General features: G+C 40.9%; 1 non-coding gene across 1 annotated transcript; it reads left to right on the top strand.

Annotated features, from left to right (window-relative positions):
* The first annotated feature begins 6,738 nt into the window (after positions 1 to 6,738).
* On the top strand, positions 6,739 to 6,844 carry LOC133787462 (small nucleolar RNA R71). The gene has a single exon (XR_009872483.1). It is a non-coding gene; the product is annotated as a small nucleolar RNA R71 (small nucleolar RNA).
* The last annotated feature ends 15,568 nt before the right edge of the window (positions 6,845 to 22,412 follow it).

Here is a 22,412-nt window from a genome sequence, read left to right as displayed (position 1 = left end):
CCTTCTAAAGGCAAAGGTGCCATAAGGACAAGTGAAGGTAGTCTTCTCTTAGTCTTCTGGCGCAATGGAAATCTGATTATAGCCTGAATACTCGTCAAGAAAACAATAAAAATCCTTTCCCGCTAATCGATCAAGCATTTGATCAATGAATTGTAGCGGGAAATGGTCTTTCCGAGTGGCCTTATTCAGTTTTCGGCAGTCCATACAAATATGCCACCCCGTCACTTTTCTTGTGGGAATCAACTCATTATTTTCATTAGCCACCACCATAACTCCACCTTTCTTAGGAACACACTGAATCGGGCTGACCCAAGAACTATCTGAAATTGGGTGAATAATTCCATAATAAGCCATTTAATTATCTCTTTTCTAACCACTTCCTTCATGATATGATTAAGCCTTCAATGCTGCTCAATAGAATTATGACAACAATCTTCCAAAAGAAGTTTATGCATACAAAATTAGGGACTTATACCCTTGATATCCGCCATGGTCCAACCAATGGCCCTTGTGTATTTCTTCAAAACATCAAGTAACAATCGCTTTTTTCAGCTCCTAACATGGCTGAAATAATCACAGGCAAAGTCTCATTATCTCTCAATATATGCATACTTCAAGTGATTAGGCAAAGGCTTCAACTCTAAGTTTGGTGGCTCTTGAATAGAGGGCTTAGGAGGCTTAAAATTCTCTTCCGACAAGTCCAAGGACTCCAAAGGCCTCCTAAATTTAGTAAAGGGTTGCTTTGACTCCACCCATGTAACTTGATTTTCTTCCTCTTCACTTAAGTCTTCAAGCTCTTCAAGTGACCTCACCCCCATTCCATCTTTAAAATCTTCCTTGTGGAATTTTTCAGCTACAATTGACTCAATTACATTCAACCGAGGGCATTCCTCAATCTCATACGGAAACTTCATAGCATTGAACACATTAAAAGTCTTTTGTTGGTCATTCACCCTAATAGTAAGCTCCCATTTTTGTACGTCAATCAAAGTCCTCCTGGTAGCTAGAAATGACCTACCCAATATAATAGGAACATCTCTACCCGCTTCATTATCAATAATGATAAAATCGGCCTGAAAAATGAATTTATCAACTTGCACAAGTACATCTTCAATCTTTCCTTCCAGATGTGCCATAGATCAATCTGTGAGTTGCAAAGTGACAGTGGTTGGTCTTGCTTCTCCAATTCCCAACTTCTTGAAAATCGACATGGGCATCAAATTGATACTAGCCCCGAAGTCACAAAGTGCTCTACCAACATCTCTACCACCAATAGAACAAGGAATTGTGAAGCTGCCCGAATCTTTCAATTTAGGAGGAATTTCATTCTTCAATATACCACTACAACCTTCAGTCAAAGCCACTGTAACGCCCTACCTCCTTACAGAGCCGTTACCAAGTGAGTTTAAAATGTGCAATTAACCCACTAATCGAGGATTTAGGCCAAAAGTGTAACTAAACTGTAATAAAATCACATAATTTGAAAATGTATTCATTCATTGAAAACTATAAAGCGTTTAACATTCGGGATCCCAAAATACTGTTTAGACATGTTTACAACTCAAAAATATGATTAAAGTCGACTAAACGACAAAATTAGGTTTTGATACAAACATCTCCCAAAAATACCCCTGACTATGGATGCCAGGCAGGCCAATCATGTACATGTCGCATCACGCTCTTCATACTCATGGTTGGTCAACCTTCCACTTGCCCTTACCTGCACCATAAAGCACCCGTGAGCCGAAGCCCAGCAAGAAAACCCCACACAAGCAAACAACATATATATAGCTACCAATTAGCATATAATAAAACTGCCAACAGGCCAAACACATACGGCCATGCCGTCCTAGGTGTTATACCAGGCACTGGGCTCGCAGTCTGTAGAGTCCCAGAACTTTACTTAGCTAGTTAGATATAATATTTGCTAGTAGTTGTTATAGTATGTTTATTACTGTGGATTTTGGTTCACACCGGGACTTAGTTGAACACTCGTAGCAACACTTATAGATTTTATAAGTTTAACCTATAGTTTAAGAATATTAATTATAACATAAGGTTTGACTAATATAGTTGATCATAAAGATGTCATTTATTATACTATAAGGTTTAGATAGAACCAATAAGATAATGACACTTGTCGTGTGCATGTTTATTAAGGAATTAAGCATTTTTGATGAATAGTTTTATAAGAGAAATATTTGAAAACCCCAGAATCTGCCAGCAGCTTTAAAAACGTTATACCACTCAGTCAATGTTGTTTACCCAATTCAAATTAAGCTGAAAAAGTGCAATTCCGTGTATAATATTTAAGCGTATGCCGATATATCGCTGCTCTAGGGGCGATATATCGCCACACAAGGAATACGAAAAACACGTAACTTCGCACAAACGCATCGACGAGCCTCAGGATATAAGCCCAGGTGATATATCGCCTACAATGGTTAATATATCGGTCCTAGGGCAAGATTTTCAAACGATTTTGAAACTGAGCTCAATTCAACACTCAACCTCTTAGCAAGCCTCTGAACGTTTTGACCGAGTCTTAAGCCTCTGCTGGACGAATATTCAAATGTTTTTCAAGTAATATTCATTATTTTTTTTCAAGCTAAAAGACGATCTTTTCACTCCTTGAACTCTATATATAGGACCTAGTACCCAGCTTTTTCTCTCATTCTTCAAGCTGTGTTCAGAGCCTTCAAGCTGCTAGGTTTACTTTAGAGTGATAAACACTTGGGTTGGGTTATAAGCTTTATCATTTTAAGCTTTAAAAACACTTGGGAAGTAAGGTTAATAGTGTGTTTTTCGATATCGAGGTGTAGTTCGGTTCTAGTGCATTCAAAGGTATTCCTATTCCTAGTTCATTTCTGTATGTTTCATTAGTTTCATATAGTTTTCTTGACTCAAATCCTAACTCATTATTTTTCATTATCTTGGTTAGGTATTTAAGTTCTTTGAACTTAAGATTTCTTGTCGGTAAGTTTCTTCTCGGTGGTTTAGTCCTCTTGTCATCATCTCTTTTCTTTAGAATACTCACATTCTTATTGTTGGTTTTAGGAGCGTTCCAATTCCCGTCCTTGTTCTCATAAATCCCGGTATGGGTAAGGAAAATAGGATAGAATTTTATATGTTTATATGTTATGTTATGTTATGTTATGTAATGTTATATTATGTATGTTGATAGACTTGGGCATATGACTTGTATAGCTAACAAGCCCCAATAATTTATGGGCATATGACTTGCTTAGCTAGCAAGCCCCACAAATCTATTGGGCATATGACTTGTTTAGTTAACAAGCCCCAAGTAGTATAATGGCCATTGTAGTAGCATATGACATATGTTTATTGTATATGTTTATGATATGTTTATGTATATGTTTTATATTATTAGTAGATTTTCCTTGCTGGGCATTAGGCTCATTCCTTTATTTTTATGTATGCAGGAAAATAGTTATGGCGGCGGAAGGATTCCTGGCAGCTTAGGGTTATGTATTGAGGAAGAATGGATTCGGTGGACTGCGTGAACAATTCAAAGACGACATTATTTTCATTCTTTTAATTATGTTTCTATGTACTTTCCCCACTTGGTTTTGTAAATTTTTTTAATTAAGTTAAAGCTATGTTTTATTTTTAAAACAATGGGATCCCATACCTTGAATTAATGTATTTCAACATTTACTTAGAGTTTTTAATAAAGTTTGTGAATGTTTCTTATGTATATTTATTTGAAAGTAGTGTCTATGTATTGTAGTTTTAATGGTCCAAAGTCTTAGAATTAGTTGGGTCATTACACGGTCTACACCGTGAGGATATCCCAGGCATCCTATAGGGGTCTCACCCTGGCAACTCACACTCCGCGTGCTTAACAATGCTCCCGACCCCTTGCCGTACTCAGCCTTGCCGTTCTAGGCCTTTGCCATTCCCGGCCCTCGCCGTTCTTGGCCTACGCCATTCCCGGCTCTTGCCGTTCATTCACATATATGCACACATAGCATAATTAAACAAATACTTAAACACGTATATAAATACTCACTGGGGCTACGCCCTGCAACACAATCATATAGGGTCGTGCCCTGCAACACAAACTATAGGGCCTCGCCCTGCTCTACGGCTACAATAGTTTTCTTACCTGTGTCCCGAGCTTCTTGAGCACTGAAATCCCGAGCACAATCCTCTAACTCGAGCCTCGCTGAAAACCTAGTCACAACACACAAGTAACACTCTCGTTACTAACCAATTCATAATTGTACCCCAGAACCAATCTCTTGCTCTCAGAACCTCCCATTTCCCCACACAAGGTAGCAAAAGCGTCCCCCGAGCCCCCTAAGCCAAAACCCTAAAAACAAAAAATACCACCTCCTGAAAATGGCCTAGCGCCACAATACACCCCTATAGGGGTCGCGGCGCCCAGCAAGGCTCCCTTGTCCTGATTCAACCCAGCCCTGTGGCACAGAAGAACAGTGCCGCGACGCTCATACGCGAACCTAGAAAAATAGGTCTTTCCCAACATTTTTCCCAAGCCAAAACTCATCCAAATCACTACCAAAGTATACCCAAGTCCCAATTCGGCCTAAAATCTCACATAAATAGCATAACAACTCATAAACACCATAAACACACTCAAACACCCATCCAAACTCAAAATCAAAAAGTGGTTTAAAACTCACAAAAACTTAAACCACACCAGCAAATAAACTTCATAAATGCATGGAACTCTTACCTCAAGTAGAAATTTTACCCTGAGCTGCTTTCATATCCAAATCCAAGCTCAAATCCACAAATCCCCAAGCTTAACCTTGCCAAGCTTCATCCCAAGAATCCACAAAGCAAAACACAATTTAACTCACTAATTCAACACTTCCAGCAAAAATTCATCAAAGAATTGAATTAAAGACTTACCCTTGATCCTGTCTAAGCCTCTGAACTCTTGAATTTCTGACTTAAGGTCCTTCAAAAATCAAACACCTTAGAGAGGGAGAGAGAACCGAATGGGTGAGATAGAGAGAGAGCGAAGGGAATTTAATTTTTTCTTCCTTTCTTTCCTTTGTTTTCCTAAGTGGTTCTAGAGTCCCCAACTCCTAAATTGTGTATACCCTCATGCTAAATGACTGAATTTCCCACCCTAAGTTAACCTAAGTCTCAAATATCACCAAGGTCAGTTTAGTCATTTGACACATCCTGCTAAGTCGTCGAGTACACCTAAAAATTCCCGTTAATCCTGGTATACTCAAATCATTACCAAATTACTACCCGATACTTAATAAATCCCAAACTCACATTATCTACCCAAAATACCCCTAGGCTCCTCCCGAGCCGAGTATTTGACCCCATTGTGACTAGCTAAACCGCTCCCTAGGACCGTCTTAGATCGTGCAACACAGATATATCACAAATATATCATAATTATCACATGTATGCCCTCAACGGGGTAGAATGACAAACATGCCCTAATAACCAAATGGGGCCCACATCATATTTAATTCACCTAAACATGTATTTCTAATCACATACTCATCAAATTCACATATTAAAATAATAAACCACTTATTGCCCTCCAGGCACGCTAATCAAGGCCCTAAGCCTTATTAGCAAATTTGGGACGCTACAACCACCGTTTCAAATTCTCCAAGCCTCCTCTTTTTAGTTAAAATGTCCTTCAAAAATTTCACATAGTTGGGCATTTGCTCCAAAGCTTTCACCAATGTTATATTGATGTGAAGCTATTTCAGAACATCTAAAATCTTTGGAATTGACCATCTTGTTGTTGCTTTTGAAAACATTTACAAAATGGTGGAGGTGGCTTGCTCATAGGCTTCTCTGTTGCATTTTGCTGTGGCAATTGCTTCAGGATCAATATTTGATATTTTCGAACTCACAACTCTGTCTTCCTTTTCCACACTACTTTGGATTGAAGTGGGCTCAACTCCAGATTTTTACCACTCCTCAAGGTAACCGACTTGCAACGCTCCTTACCATCTCTCCTTCGATTTTCGGTATCACAGGCAAGGTACCGTGTGGTCTATTCCTTAGCTCATTAACTAGCTGCCCCACTTGAATCTCTAGATTCCTCAAGGATGCTGCTTGGCTATGAATCACAGCATCATTCTTGGGTATATAGTCTTTCATTAAACTCTCCAAAGAGCTTGATTGAGACACTTGAGGAGGAGGGGGTTGAGCTCTTGGTTGTTGTTGAGAAAACCCAGGTGGATACGTAGGCTTGTTTTGCATTGGTGCTCCGCTTGAACTAGCTCCTTGACCCCCCCCCCCCCCCATGAGAAGTTTGGATGTTGCATGCACCCTGGATTATAAGAGTTCGAATATGGGTTATTACGATTGGCATTTTGATTCCCCACATAACAAACTGAAGCAGGATTCGAAGGACAACTCTCAAATGTGTGCCCATCTCCACAATAAACGCACGACACATCAGTAACTTGTCCCATAGCAGCTGGTTGTACCATTCCCCCCAAACTCATGTTCTTGAAGAGGTTAGTCATTGATGAAACTTGAGCTGTCAAAGCTGTCAATGCATCCACTTGAAGTACACCAGCCACTTTTCGACTTATAGAAGCTCTAGAATTGAACCATTGTTAATTGTTGCTTGCAATCCTTTCCAAAATCGTACAGGCTTAATTGTAGGACTTAGACAGAATAACCCCATTAGCTGAAGCATCCAACACCATGCGAGTGGAAGAATTAAGCCCATTATAGAATGTTTCCATTTGTATACAATGCGGAATCCCAAGGTTTGGGCACTTCCTCAATAACTCCTTGAACCTCTCCCAGGCTTCACAAAAGGATTCATCTTCCAGCTGTTGAAAAAACATGATTTCATTGTGAAACTTGGCATTTTTGGTAGGAGGAAAGTACTTCATCAAGAATTTTTCAGCCAACTCATTCCATGTAGTCACCAAGTCGGGGGAAGTGTATTGAGCCAAGCTCTAGCTCTGTCCCGTAGAGAAAAAGGTAACAATTTCAACCTCAAGGCCTCTTCAGTAACGCCTTGCAACTTGAATGAATCGCTCACCTCCAAAAATGAACGAAGATGGAGATGAGGAACTTCAGTAGGCAGCTCAATAAATTGACCCAATTTCTGCAACATTTGGAACATCACGGGCTTCAACTCAAACTGAGCAACTTGAATTTTGGGCCTAGCAATACAAGGATTCAGCTCATTAAACATTGAGGCAACATACTCACTTATGGCTCTCGCTCTATCATAGACCATTGCAATGGCGTTAGCGACATTATTAGCATTGGCTGCTTCATTAACAACTTCCTCAGTCACATTAAGCATGGGTTTAGCTCTAATTTCCCCAACCCCTTCACCTTCTTGAGCCATAGCAAGGTGAATTTGAGCCTGTTGTTCCCTTAGTCTTCTTCTAACTGTTTGTTCAATCTCAGGGTCAACATGAGGTAATTTAATGTGTTCTTGCTCATTCATACAATAGATCACTTGAGAAACACACAAGAGCAAGCAAACAAGGTTAGAGCAACAAAAAAAAAAATTAAATTACAAGTAATTGATATTACACAAATTTCTAATTTCAATCCTCGGCAATGGCGCCAAAAACTTGTTGTGATAAATTTTAATTGTTTTAAATACACAAGTGCACGTAACCACACAAGTAATAAAAAGATAAGTAGATCGTCTCCACAGGGATTGCAAAATAGAGAAATAAGCAAAACAATTACAAAACAACTTAAAAGTATTAAAAATCAAATGGGTCGTTTATAGGCTAAACAAAATATTAAAGAGATAGAAATATTGAAATTAAAACTGAACTAAACAAGAAAATTGAAAGAAATATTTGGATTGTAAAATGGACTTGAATTATTGATTCCCCCTATGTTGGTTATCCTGAACAGATTGCGACAGCAATATTTTAGCAAAACTCCCAAGTCAACAAGAATTCAATAAACATTCATAAAACTTTCCCAAATTTTATGATATTAATTCTTTTACCTAATTAAACATATTCCTATGCCTAACCAGATTTAAGAATACAAATTCAAGGTTCAATTCTCAAGAGTTACACAAGACAAATAACACATCTCAATGTTACTTACTAACATAACCTATAATAGATTATGACTTGTGTCATCCAAGTTCTTTCCATTACATTTAATATTTCCAACATCAAACATAATTAAATATCTTGCCATTGCTGGCCAAACAACAACAAGAGATTAATAATAAGAACATTTGAATGAACAAGAGAGACTTCACTAAAATAAGGTGCAAGAAATTACTACACTATAACATAAGGTCCATCAACAATTCAAGCCACCCAAAAATTAGTTCATGGCTGAGTTAAGAAACATTAATCCACATTCAATACAGCCCATAAACATTCAGATCAAAAATCAACTTAGAAAATATAAAAATGAAGTTTAGAAATAGAAGAAAGAACAAATCCAAATGATGCTTGAGCTTCTCTTTTTCGTCCTCCTTTCTTGGCTGATTTCTGGGTTTTCCTTCCTTCTTTCTTGCTGTTTTATTTTCCAAAAATGGTTGCTGCCCCCAATATGCGGCTGACCATCTCTAAGTATAATCTAGGTTTCCCAATTTTTCCATGTAAGTACAATATTGCCCCTCCTTTTGGTATGTACGTGGGTCTCCTCTTTTCTTTTGACATTTACTCCCAAATTTTGACTCATGCTTTCTGTACTTGCCACCTCAGCCACTATTCTAGCTCACCCATTGACTTTCCAAGTATGCCTAGGTGTCCAAAAGCTGCTTGAACAAAATTCTTCAGCAAAATCTGCTTTGTTGCTGCAAACCTGCTAATTCAGCCATCAAAATTCAACTTAGATAGTTTCATATGTTAGTTCATTCTTTGTACAAATATCTATCCATGAAACTATTATCTTCAACCCATTAGCTATTAAAAACTAAAAAAATCACTAAACTTAACCAAGATCATAAAAACACCAAAGCTAGCTACAAAAGCTAAAAATAAACTAACATAACCCACAATTTTTCCACAATTATAAGTTCAAAAGCACATGAAATAACTCTTTATTCAAGATTTATCACTTCTTCAAGGGTTAGCGGGGTCCTTCTGCGAGCTGTCGGCAGTTTTACCCGCTGTGGTAGCGATAACGAGGTTTCGCTAATAGCCACCATGGCCATTCTTCCTTGCTGGTAAGTCTCCTAATTTTTACCTCAATTTAGTGTTTATTTGTCTATATTTTTGGTTTATTTGATACTCTGATTTGACAAACTATTCTCATGAGAGTCCCAAGACGCCGAATCGGATCTTGCGCTCGAGTCTTGAAGAGTCAAGTTGTTATCGACTTCTCTTAGTACTTAGAAAATTTGTATGCGTTTAGTGTTGCTCTGTAGGCTCGCGGTCCTCGAGAGTAACTTTAATGCTAGGTCAAGTGTTTACTCACGCGCCCCTACGTCCCCGAGTTCCAATGACTCAGGACGGGGCCTGCCTGGGGTACTTGCGTATTTAGTGTTTCATCTTAGGCTCAAGGTCATAAGAGTAAATTTGATGCAGTGTCATGTATGGGCACTCACTCAACTATCCTGCACCCCCGAGTTCGAAAGACTCAAGCTTTAGGAGGTCATGTACTGTAGGGTTCTACCTTAGTGCTCGAAACTTAAGACATTTAGTGTTTCCTTCCGGCTCAATGTCCTTGAAAGTAAATTTAATGTCATCCCAGGTCCCTGAGTCCCAATGACTCGGGGCTTTAGGGGGTCTTTCACACTAACCTATATGCCCCTGGGAACGTGGTCACTGACGGACCAGCTTGGGATTTTTTATTTGCCCCTCCCCCCCGAGTACACAACTCGGGACTTAATCATTTTATGTGCTCGAGGTCTGGCCCCGGGTTAGGCCTCCGTTCGGATCTCGAGATCATAGGACTAAGTCACTACTCCTCGGGTGCAGTGTCCTTAGGAGGTAACATCGGTCCATACTCATGCTACTTAGGATTTATTTACTATTAGGATCAGTATCCCACAGAGCATTCTGCTCAAGTCTTAAGGTGACTTATGTTAGTGCCCGAGTACCTACGACTTGGGCTTTCATTCACATCTCGAGGATTGGGATTTGTTTACTACTCCTCAGGCATGCGCCGTCCTTGGGAGAATATGTTAAATCCAGTCTCACGTTACTTGAATCTCTTCGACACTGCGTTTCTGTCAGGCCACTTAGCAATTGGATCCCATGACACTACAGGTGCTTCACTCATTGACTAGCCAAGCTCCCCATGTTATGCACTTCTTGATGCTATATGTTCAAGGAATATAGAGGACTTGGGCATAACTCCTTTGGCACAATCTCAATGGGAGGCATCCCAAGTCTGCCTCGAGACCAAGCACAGAGTACTCAGTCTTTCATTTGTATTTCAAGATCGTAGGACTTGATCAGAGCTCGTCGGGCACAACGAGAGGTGATGCAGGTCCGTTCTCATGCTACTGAGATTCTTTGTCTATTCTCTAGATGCTAAGCCCTACTTTGCTTGGAACAAGCTTAGTCTCTTAGGCCCGACTCGACTAGTTTCCTAGGTTTTTCTATCCTTGAGTAGTGAGACTAGGCTTACTTCGCTTTTGACAAGTTTAGTTTCCTAGGTCGTTCCCCACGAGGCGTGATGCTGCTCTAACTCCATGACCCCCAAGTGATCGGAGACTAGTCTGTGTTCACTTGTCCAGGCCAGCGAGCGAGTGCTCTTATACATAGCATTAACAGAATAAAGGAAACCAAAAACTATAAGCAGACAAACAAATTTATTTTTTACCGTGTTTTATATACACGGTTTCCATTAAATGTGCCCAGAGGCTACAATGGAGATTACAAAATTTAACAAAGTTCACTGCTCATATTACTGGTAATACTAGGGAAGATGCTAGACATTCCAGGCATGGGGGTATCAACTCCCCATTTAGTCAGGCCAACTTGTATGTTCCCGGACATACAACGCTCTCGACTTGATATGGGCCTTCCAAGTTAGGTCCTAGCACTCCTGCACCGAGGTCTCGGGTGGCAAAGAAGACTCTTCGCAATACTAGATTTTTGACCCCAAACTTTCTATCATTCACTTTAGAGTTGAAATACCTGGCCACCTTTTGCTGGTAGGACGCTACTCGAAGCTGAGAAGCTTTACGGAGCTCCTCCACTAGGTCTAGGGATTCTCAGAGTAAAGTGTGGTTTGTTGGCAGGTCATATGTGTCTCGTCGGTGGGTGCAGATATCTGCCTCAAGTGGGAGCATGGCCTTATACCCATAGGTCATTGAGAATGGCGAGTGGCTGGTGGAGGTCCTGTTAGTGGTGTGGTAGCTCCATAATGCCCTAGGCATCTCCTCGGGCCAAGCGCCATTTTCCTGCTCAAGCCTTTTATTTAAGGTGGATTTAAGTGTCTTGTTGACTGCTTCCACCTGCCCGTTTTCCTGCGGGTGGGCGACGAAATAAAATATTTTCATTACTCCTTGTCTCTGACAGAAATCCATGAATACCTCGCTGTTGAACTACAGATAGTTGTAGGAGACTATCTTCCTTGGGAGCCCATAGTGGCAAACAATGTTCTTGATGATGAAATCTAGAGCCTTCTTGGAAGTGATAGTAGCCAGTGGCTCAGTCTCGACACACTTCGTGAAGTAGTCGACCTCCACTATTGCATACTTCACCCCTCCTTTTCCTGTGAGCTCATTTGGAGGAGCTCGAGGTATGTTGGCAAAACATTTGCACTTGTCACATTTATTGGCATAGTCCATCGCATCTCTGTTCATGGTGGGCTAGAAGTATCCTTGCCTCAAGATTTTCTTGGCGAGGTTCTACCACTAGGTGTGGTCCCCGCAAAAGCCCTCATGCACTTCTCAAAGTATCATATTGGCTTCTTGCTTGGACACGCACAGTAATAGAGGCAATGAATATCCTTGCCTATACAACTTGCCATCAATTATAATGTACCAGAGCTCCTGGAAGAGTAGCTTCCAAGCTACTTTTTTGTCCTGCGACAACTCTTCTGAGACGAGATATTTCATTATTGGTTCCATCCACCCGTCCTGGGGCTGGATTGCCTCCACTTCCTTCTGCGGTAAGATGCTCAGAGAAGACAAGTAGTTGATGGGGAATACATTGATCAGTTCACCGTCCTTGGTGGTTGCAAGCTTGGTCTAGGCGTCACCATTCGAGTTATGTTCTTGGAACCCTTGTCAAATTATAAATTTTCTGAAGCCATGCAAAATCTATTGGATCATTGCTAGGTAAGGGACCATTTTTGTTCCTCTGGCCTAGTACTCCCCGAGTACTTGATTAACTATTTGATACTAGTCAACGAAAATCTCGAGGCCCTCAGCTTTAAGCTCGAGCGTAACTCAAAGCCCAGCTATCAGTGCCTCATACTATGCTTCGTTGTTGGAGGCGTCGAACACGAATCTTAGGGCGTTGTGTACCATGTGCCCTTCAGGGGATACTAAAATGATACCTGCCTCGGCCCCATTTTCATTCGATGACCCATCGACATATAGCTTCTACGTGGGCCCTTCTAGCAGGGCATCCATTGGTTCCTCATGATTTCCCATGCACTCGGGGATTAAATCTGCCAGTGCCTGCCCCTTTATGGCCATCCTTGGGAGATAAGCAATGTCAAACTGACTGAGTTTGACAGCCCACTTCAGGAGTCTCCCAAACGACTTCGGATTTTGGAGGACTTTCTGCAAGGGGTGGTTTGTGAGGACATTGATGGGATGTGCCTAGAATTAGGGTCGTAGCTTCCGAGAAGCCACCATCAAGCAAAAGTTCAGATTTTTCATGATAGGGTATCTGGACTCTACTCCGAGGAGCCTCTTGCTCACATAGTACACGAGATGCTGGACACGACCCTCCTCGCGGACTAAGCAGCACTAATGGCATTCTTAGAGACAGGGGTTCCTAGTCCACAGGCTTTGATAGGATAGGATGGTTTTCCATATGAGCCTTTAGTTGTTGGAACGCTTGCTCACACTCCTCCGTCCATTCAAACCTCTATCCTCCTTGGAGTATGTTAAAGAAAGAGATGCACTTGTTCGTCACCTTTAAAAAAAATGACTCAGGTCAATGAATGTAAAGTGCCCTATTCTATTACTTTGTAAAACGTCTCTCATCTCATAAATAATTAGAAACTACCATTTGACATGTGAAATTTAGTGGGGCCTTGATAAAACATGCAAGTAGGGCCCAACAGTTTAAAATAAAAATAAAGTGTTCTTATGCATGGCTTAAAGAAAATAAACTTTAAGTCCCACTGATAAGTTTAAAACTAAAGTCCATAACATGATTCTTTAAAACTCGGTGCTTATGTTGATCGTTTATTCGTTCATAGGATACCCCCCACGCCATACACACCCACACGTCGGAACTCCCCATATCACAGCGCATGCCAAAGAGAAACCCTATTTATTACCTGAAAGGGGGAAAGTATGGGGGGTGAGCTAAAATCCCAATAAGGAAGTACAAACAAATACAACAATATTCAAGGAAATACAAGAAAAACATATTCGTATTGTTAAAATCATAACATATTATACTATAACCATATCGAATTCATTTTATAATCATATCGCATCACCTTCATAAATCATAATCATACTCTTTGTGATCATGGCACCGCTATTGTCCATGTCACATCTTGGAGGTAACCATTGGAAGCATAAAACTGGAAAGACCTCCTCTGTGAGGTAAACAGGATCTCAGGTCCTTGAATAACCTTGGCGCATCCACCCTATGAGTTACGTCATATCCTTAGTAACTCATTTGTTGTGTCGCGTTCAGCACGCTAGCAACCATTTGCTTTTTCATACATCATGCAAACACATGCAATCTATTTCATATCAAAACAAAGGAAACACATGTTGCATCATACTCGTCATAACATTTCAATATTACATGGTCCATTATCATACATATCACATCATTTTCCTCAGAACAAACCAATCTTACCATTTCATAGCATAAACATAGAAATTCTTTCTAACTTCCTTACCTCAGGTCCGAGCAAAGAAAAAATGAGAAAAAACTTCACAACAAGCCTATAATCATAATAAAACGTTGTCTCTTAGAATTACATGTCAACACTCATGCCCAACACATATACCCCACGTGTGCGTGAGCCATCCACACGTGGTACAAGTTGCCCAATAATTCCAAACATACATAATTTCACATAAAATCATAAAAGAATAATGCTAATGCTAACTATTAACCCATCATGGTCACAAAGTAAAAGTCATGTGTTTGAACAATAGGCATATATTTGAACGTAAAAATGCATTTGTATGCGACATGTATACGTAAGAGCGTTGTTGAAATGTAACGTTTAAAACGATAATTCCTACATGCTTATTTCTTGCCTTTACAAAAAATTCAGCAACATTATTAAATTAACGTTATTTATTTATTTATGTCTCAAAGTCTCATTAAGCAATTTAATACATTATATTTACTTTATAAAAATAATTCTCTTAGCATTTTCCTAATTTCTCATAAAATAATAATTCTATTTATTATTTTAAATAGCATTAAAAATAACAAAATTTGTAGTCATTTAGAAATACATAATAAATATCTTGTTTCCTTTAGAAAAAAAAATTTCTAAAATAAAAAAAAAATACATGATTAAATATGAAAATTTATAATTTAAAGCGTGGGAGAAATGTATTTTTCACTTATATTATTTAAGACTTGAATTATTTAGGTGTAAGAATCTTTTATTTTCAACAAAATAATTATTTTAGCTTAGTAATTCAGTGTTTCAGGAACTATTTATTTTGTTTAAAAATCATAAGTGAATTTAAACCAAAATCTTTTCTCATTTAAAAAAAAACTTGCACCTAAATAATAATGTGAAAAATTCATATTTACATTTTTAAAATATCACATTTGTATGTACATAACTTGGGGTATAATTTATTTAAGGCACTAACATTATTTATCTCATTTAAAAAGATATTTCTTATTTTTAATAAAAAATTCTAGCAACCATTAATTTATTCAAAATCATAAACTTGGAATAAAAACCATTTTTTCTTCATTAAATAAACACAAAAAATATGTGTAACACCCTGGATAACAAAGACCGTTACACTGTGTGTTTATAAAGGTGCAAGACTTGCTAATCAAGTCATTTAGTTAGAAACGTGCTACTGAGACTATAGTTGAACTAGGGTTAAAAGGTTTTGGTCACAAAAGCTACACTTCATATATTCAAACATATTTTTACATGGGATCCCAAAAGTAATAGCGTTTAAAAAGATAGTTTACAAAATTTCAGGTTAAAAGTACAGCTACTAGCCACTCTAAGGGCGAAACAGACATTTAGGCTTTCCCGTCTGGTACCACTCCTTGGCCGTGGCGGCCGATCAGCCGACTATGTACATTCAGCCCCAAAGCTCTTCAACTCAAGGCTGGTCCACCTTGCTCTTGCCTTTACCTGCACCACGTAGCACCCGTGAGCCAAGGCCCAGCAAGAAAACACAATAACATAGCATAATCATCAATCAAACAATCAGATAATTAATACAGTGTAATCATACACTCAAAAGTCCAAGACATCCATATAATCAAGCATTCAACATACCAAACTTATCAATTATCATTAACAATCAATTCACATATAACAATCAAGGACGAAGCCCTTAGGTCACACCCCCTATTTATCCCAGTGACTCCAGCCCGCTTAAACCAAGCTTAGTGAATATCAAGCTGTCCTCAGCTACCAGTGGCCGAGCTGCACCCTATGCGCAAATATTGAGTATAGCACTCTTAGGCCGTCTATCACATGTCCCATGGCATAATACCACCTATGACATCATACAGATATAGGGAGCTCTTAGTCCAAACACAATCACATAACCGGGTGCAGTTTTCTTATCTTTGAATTTTGATAGCTTTGATTAATGATGACAACCCTCAAGCAAGATCCCTTCTGAGCCCTAGCGTACACCTAGTCACAGTCGTAGATCATAATCATCACCAAACTTCAATCCCAAAACCTAACCTCGGGACCAATCCCGAGCCCTCAGGAAGCCCTAATTCCACCAAACGGGGTGGTGGAATCAAACCCCGAGCCCCAAGGCAAAACCCTAAGACATAACCCAAAAATCCCCTTCTGGGAATAGGGTAGCGCTACAGCACCCTAAAGTCGGCACTACAGCGCTACAAATAGAGCTAAAAAGCCCTCTGACCTAACTCTCTCGAGATCTAGGTGGAACTATATAAGTAACCTGGGCCCCTCCGGCTCAACGCATCCGCAACTACATTGGCTTTCCCCGGATGGTAAAGAATATCACAATCATAGTCCTTTACCAACTCCAGGCAACGTCTCTGCCTCATATTCAGGTCCTTCTGTGTGAAGAAGTACTTCAAACTTTTATGATCGGTATATATCTTGCACTTCTCCCCATATAAATAATGCCGCCAAACTTTCAGTTCGAATACCACTGCTGCTAACTCCAAATCATGGGTAGGATATCGCTGCTCATACTCCTTCAGCTGCCGTGACGCATAAGCAATAACTTTCTCGTTCTGCATCAACACCTAGCCTAAACCCAACCTCGATGCATCGCAGTAGACAACAAACTTCCCTTCTCCCGAAGGAAGACTCAACATAGGCGTGGTAATAAGTCGTCGCTTCAATTCTTGGAAACTTTTCTCACACTTGTCTGACCAGATTAACTTCAAATTCTTTCGTGTCAATTCTTTCATCGGTGCCGCTAACATCGAGAAGCCTTCCACAAACTGTCTGTAGTAACCCGCTAGACCAAGAAAACTCCGCACCTCCGAGGAATTCCTTGGCCTTGGCCAGTCCCTAACTGCCTCTACCTTAGATGGATCCACCTTAATCCCATCTGCACCAAAAATATGTCCAAGGAATGTCACTTCTGGTAGCCAAAACTCACACTTCTTAAATTTGGCGTACAACTAATGCTCCCTCAATCTCTGCAAAACCTGACGTAGATGTTGCTCGTGCTCTGCCTCTGAAATGGAGTACACTAAGATGTCGTCGATGAAGACAATAACGAACTGATCTAGAAAATCCTTGAACACCCTGTTCATTAGGTCCATGAAGGCTGCTAGGGCATTGGTCAAACCAAACGACATGACCAGAAACTCATAGTGCCCATACCTCGTTCGGAAGGCTGTCTTCGGTATGTCATCGTCCTTGATCCTCAGCTGGTGGTAACCAGATCGAAGATCAATCTTTGAGAACACCGTCTTACCCTGTAGCTGATCGAACAAGTCGTCAATTCTTGGTAGTGGATACTTATTCTTGATAGTTAACTTGTTCAATTCCCTGTAGTCTATACACATTCTCAGAGTCTCATCCTTCTTCTTCACGAACAAAACTGGAGCACCCCATGGCGAGTAGCTAGGTCTGATGAATCCTAAATCTAGAAGCTCTTGTAACTGTATCTTCAATTCCTTCAGTTCTGCCGGTGCCATTCTATATGGTGCCCTCGACACTGGCTCTGTCCCTGGCGCCAACTCAATAACAAACTAAATCTCCCTACGTGGCGGCAATCTAGGTAAGTCCTCAGGAAACACATCTAAGAACTCGCAAACCAATCTGGTCTCCTCCGATCTTGTTGGCAAAGCCCTAGTGGTATCTACCACACTAGCCAAGAAACCTATACATCCTCCCTGTAACAGATCTCTCGCTCTCAGCGTTGAAATCATGGGTACGCGAGGTCCATGGACCGCTCCCACAAAGACAAAGGGATCCTCGCCCTCCGGCTCAAAGGTCAATGTAACGCCCTGGATAGCCAAGACCGTTACATTGTGTATTTATAAAGGTGCAGGACTTGCTAATCATGTCAACCAGTTAGGAACGTGTTTGATAAAGTCATTAATGTGTTAGGGTTAAAATGTTTTGGTCTGAAAAGATACTTTTAATATAATTAAACATTTTATACATGGGTTCCCAAAAGAGACAACATTTAAAAGTCTGTTTCCAGAAATTCTGGTGTACAGACAATCATTAGCCATTCTAAAGGCAAAACATATGTTTGTGGTTCTCTTGTCCCTGTCTTCCCTCAACTGTGGCGGCTGAGCAGCTGTTCATGTACATTCTGCTCCCAGAGCTCTCTAAATCAGGGCTGATCAAGCTTGCCCTTGCCTTTACCTGCACCACGAAGAACCCGTGAGCCAAGGCCCAGCAAGAAAGCGTAATATCAAAACACAAGCATTGATAATAATCATAAACTCTTTAAGCACGTTTAAATATCTAGCAATTCCTAATAAACATATAGCTTATCGACATAAACAATAATTCACAATCAACCACAACAATCAGATCACACAATAAATAGGGTCGACACCCTTAGGTCGCACCCTCTGTTTACCCCACTGACTCTGGCCCGCTTAAACTGAGCTCAATGCATATTAAGCTGTCCTCAGCTACTAGTGGTCGAGCTGCGCCTTGTGCACTAAAGTAAACTCCCGCACTCTTAGGCTGTTTGTCTACTAATTACATGGCATAATACCATCAACTATAAAGCATACAAAGTAGGGAACCCTTGGTCCCATTATGAGTCCACAACCAAGTGTAGTTTTCCTACCTTTAATTTCCAAACGCTTCGATTATGCAAAATGCCCCTTGAGCACGATCCGTCTCCCGAGCCCTAGCTTTTACCTCCACTGCAGAACCAACACCCTTAACGATTTCTGAGCCAAAACCCAGGCTTTCTAGCTTCAATTCAGTCCTTAGTCTTGGTTGAATCCCTTAGTTAAAACTGAGCTAATCCCTCAAAACTTCAGCTCAAATCACAGAGTTCCAGCTGAATTTCCTTAGGTTTCAGTAGTTTTTCCTTGAGAGAGAAAAGAGAAGGGAGAAGGAAGGAAAGGGGTCAGTTCTTTATGTTTTCACCGAATTCTGAGTTTTACCTAATCTATCCTTAGTTAATTAAACCAATCCCGAGGCTCGGGGTGCCGGAAATGTCCCCGAGGGCAAAATGGTAAAATTTCCCAGTAGTCCCACCTAGACTTCTTAACCTCAAATATATCTCCATTTATTTATTTCCATAACCCGATAGCCTAATTAACCATCCAATACCTGAAATATCCCTTGACTTGCCCAAAGTCAAATATTAAGCCCCGTTGTGACTTTCCCGCTAACTAGCTCCCTAGGATCGCCTCATGTAGCATGCTGCAGACTTACCCACGTAATAATGTGGTTCTCACAATTATAGCATATAATCACATTTACATTCATATAACCATACAAGCATGCTTATCATATACTCATGCATAAAATTAATAAACAGACTCATAAGCCACTTATGCCCTCCCAACACACTAATCAAGGTCCTAAAGCCACATTAGTGATTTTGGGTCGTTACAACTATCCCCTCCTACTGAGAATTTCGTCCTCGAAATTTACCTAAATAGCTCAGGATACTGATCCAACATCACTGTCTCTAATTCCTAGGTCGCTTCCTCGACCTTGCTATTTCTCCACAACACTTTAACTAACAGAATCGTCTTATTTCGTAGAACTTTATCCTTCCGGTCCAAAATCTGAACCGGTCGCTCCTCATAGGACAAATCTTCCTGTAACTCTAAGTCCTCATACTTCAGTACATGCGTCGAATCTGAGACATACTTCCGCAACATAGAGACATGGAATACATCGTGAACTCCCAACAACGATGGTGGCAAGGCCAACCTGTAAGCCACCTGTCCAATCCTTTCTAAAATCTCGGAAGGTCCAATAAACCGAGGGCTCAGCTTTCCCTTTACTCCAAATCTCCTCACCCCTCGCAGTGGTGAAACTCTTAGAAACACGTGGTCCCCAACCTAAAACTCCACGTCTCTACGCCTAGGATCAGTGTAGATTTTCTGCCTATTCTGTGAAGCAAGCATCCTGACCCGAATCTTCACAATAGCTTCACTCGTCATTAGAACCATGTCTGACCCCAAATACTTTCTCTCACCCATCTCGTCCCAATGAATGGGCGCCCTATACTTCCTTCCATATAACAACTCATAAGGAGCCATTCCAATCATGGACTGATAACTGTTGTTATACGAAAATTCAATCAACGGGAGATACTTACTCCAAGATCCTTCGAAATCAATCACACACGCCCTAAGCATATCCTCCAACACCTGAATCGTCCTCTCAGACTGTCCATCAGTCTGAGGATTGAAGGCTATGCTAAACTTCAACTGAGTCCCCATAGCTCTCTACAGAGCCCCCCAGAACTTTAAGGTAAAGATAGGGTCTCGATCAGATACAATGGACTTAGGAACCCAATGGAGATGAACTATCTCCCTCACATACAACTCTGCATACTGTTCCACTGTGTAAGTTGACGTCACTGGTAGAAAATGAGGTGACTTGGCTGAAGCAACCCTGCTGGTCGCTGATGCTCAGCCTTCACCTGTTGACATGTCAAACATCTAGCCACATACTCTACCACATCCTTCTTCATCCCGGGCCACCAATATAATGTCCGTAGATCTTGATACATCTTCGTGGTACCTGGATGAAGAGAGTATGGCATAGTGTGAAACTCATCTAGTATCTCTCGTCTAATCTCCTCATCTGTCGGAACATAAATCTGCCCCTGATATCGAAGCATACCCGCCTTAGAAACAGAATAATCCTTAGCTACCCTCGCTAAGACATTCTGTCGAACTTCTTGTAGCTATGCGTCTACCAATTGACCCTCCTTGATCTGCTCTAGCAGGGTCGACTGCAAGGTAATATTGGCTAACCGACCTACCACTAGCTCTATTCTCGCCCTGGTCATCTCATCAGCTAACTCTCTGGAGATCTGAATAGAACTAAATAACTGCCCCGAGCCCCTCTGTCTCAATGCATCTGCCACAACATTGGCTTTCTCTTGGTGGTAAAGAATGCCACAATCATAATCCTTAACTAACTCCAACCAATGCCTTTGCCTCATGTTCAGATCCTTCTGGGTGAAGAAATACTTCAAACTCTTATGGTCAATGTATATCTCATACTTCTCCCCATACAGATAATGCCACCAAACCTTCAGTGCGAATACCATTGCCGCTAGGTCCAAATCATGGGTAGGATACCGCTGTTCATACTCCTTCAGCTGTCGTGATGCATAAGCTATACCCTTCTCATTCTGCATCAACACACAGCCCAAACCCATCCTCGATGCATCACAGTATACTACAAACTTTCCTTCTTCCAAAGGAAGACTCAGAATAGGTGCAGTAACAAGTCGTTGCTTCAATTCCTGGAAACTGTGCTCGCACTTCTCCGACCAAACGAACTTCTGGTTCTTCCGTGTCAACTTTTTCATTGGTGAAGCAATCTTTGAGAATCCTTCTACAAACCGCCTGTAATAACCTGCTAACCCGAGGAAACTCTGCACCTCCGAGGCATTCCTTGGCCTTGGCCAATCTCTCACCACTTCCACCTTGGATGGATCCACCACAATCCCCTCTGCGACAACTATATGCCCAAGAAAAGTCACCTCCGGCAACCAGAACTCACACTTCTTAAACTTGGCATATAACTGATGCTCCCTTAATCTCTATAAGACCTGTCGAAGATGTTGCTCGTGCTCTGCCTCTGAGCTGGAGTACACTAAGATGTCGTCGATGAAGACAATGATGAACTAATCTAAGAAGTCCTTGGACACCCTGTTCATTAGATCCATGAAAGTTGTTGGGGCATTGGTCAAACCAAAAGACCGTCTTCGGTAGTGCCCATACTGCGTTCGGAAGGCCGTCTTCGGTATGTCCTCATCCTTGATCCTCAGCTGGTGATAACCAGATCGAAGATCAATCATTGAGAATACCGTCTTCCCCTGCAGCTGATCGAATAAGTCATCAATCCTTGGTAGAGGGTACTTATTCTTAATAGTCAACTTGTTCATTTCCCTGTAATCTATACACATCCTCAAAGTCCCGTCCCTCTTCTTAACAAACAAAACTGGAGCGCCCCTTGGGGAGTAACTAGGTCTGACGAATCCCAAATCCAGAAGTTCTTGCAGCTGTATCTTCAATTCCTTCAACTCTGCTGGTGCCATCCTATATGGTGCTCTTGATACTGGTTCTGTCCCCGGTGCTAACTCAATAACAAACTGAATCTCCCTGCATGGCGGCAACCCTGGTAGCTCCTCAAGAAATACATCCAAACCACCCTGGTCTCACCCAACCTCACTGGCAACATCCTGGTAGTGTCCACCACACTAGCCAGAAAACCTATACATCCACCCTACAACAGGTCTCTGACTCTCAATGCTGAAATCATGGGTACGCGGGGTCCACATACCATACCCACGAAGACAAAAGGATCCTCGCCCTCAGGCTCAAAAGTCACCATCTTCTTCCTACAGTCAATAGTAGCCCCATACCTGACCAGCCAATCCATCCCTAAGATCATGTCAAAATCCTTCATGTCTAACTCAATCAGATCCACCGAAAGCTCCCTACTAT

Source organism: Humulus lupulus, chromosome 6 (genome assembly GCF_963169125.1).
Source record: "Humulus lupulus chromosome 6, drHumLupu1.1, whole genome shotgun sequence".
Classification (NCBI taxonomy): domain Eukaryota; kingdom Viridiplantae; phylum Streptophyta; class Magnoliopsida; order Rosales; family Cannabaceae; genus Humulus; species Humulus lupulus.
The sequence above is the reverse complement of the archived record's forward strand: the minus strand, read 5'-3'. Positions and strand labels throughout refer to the sequence as shown.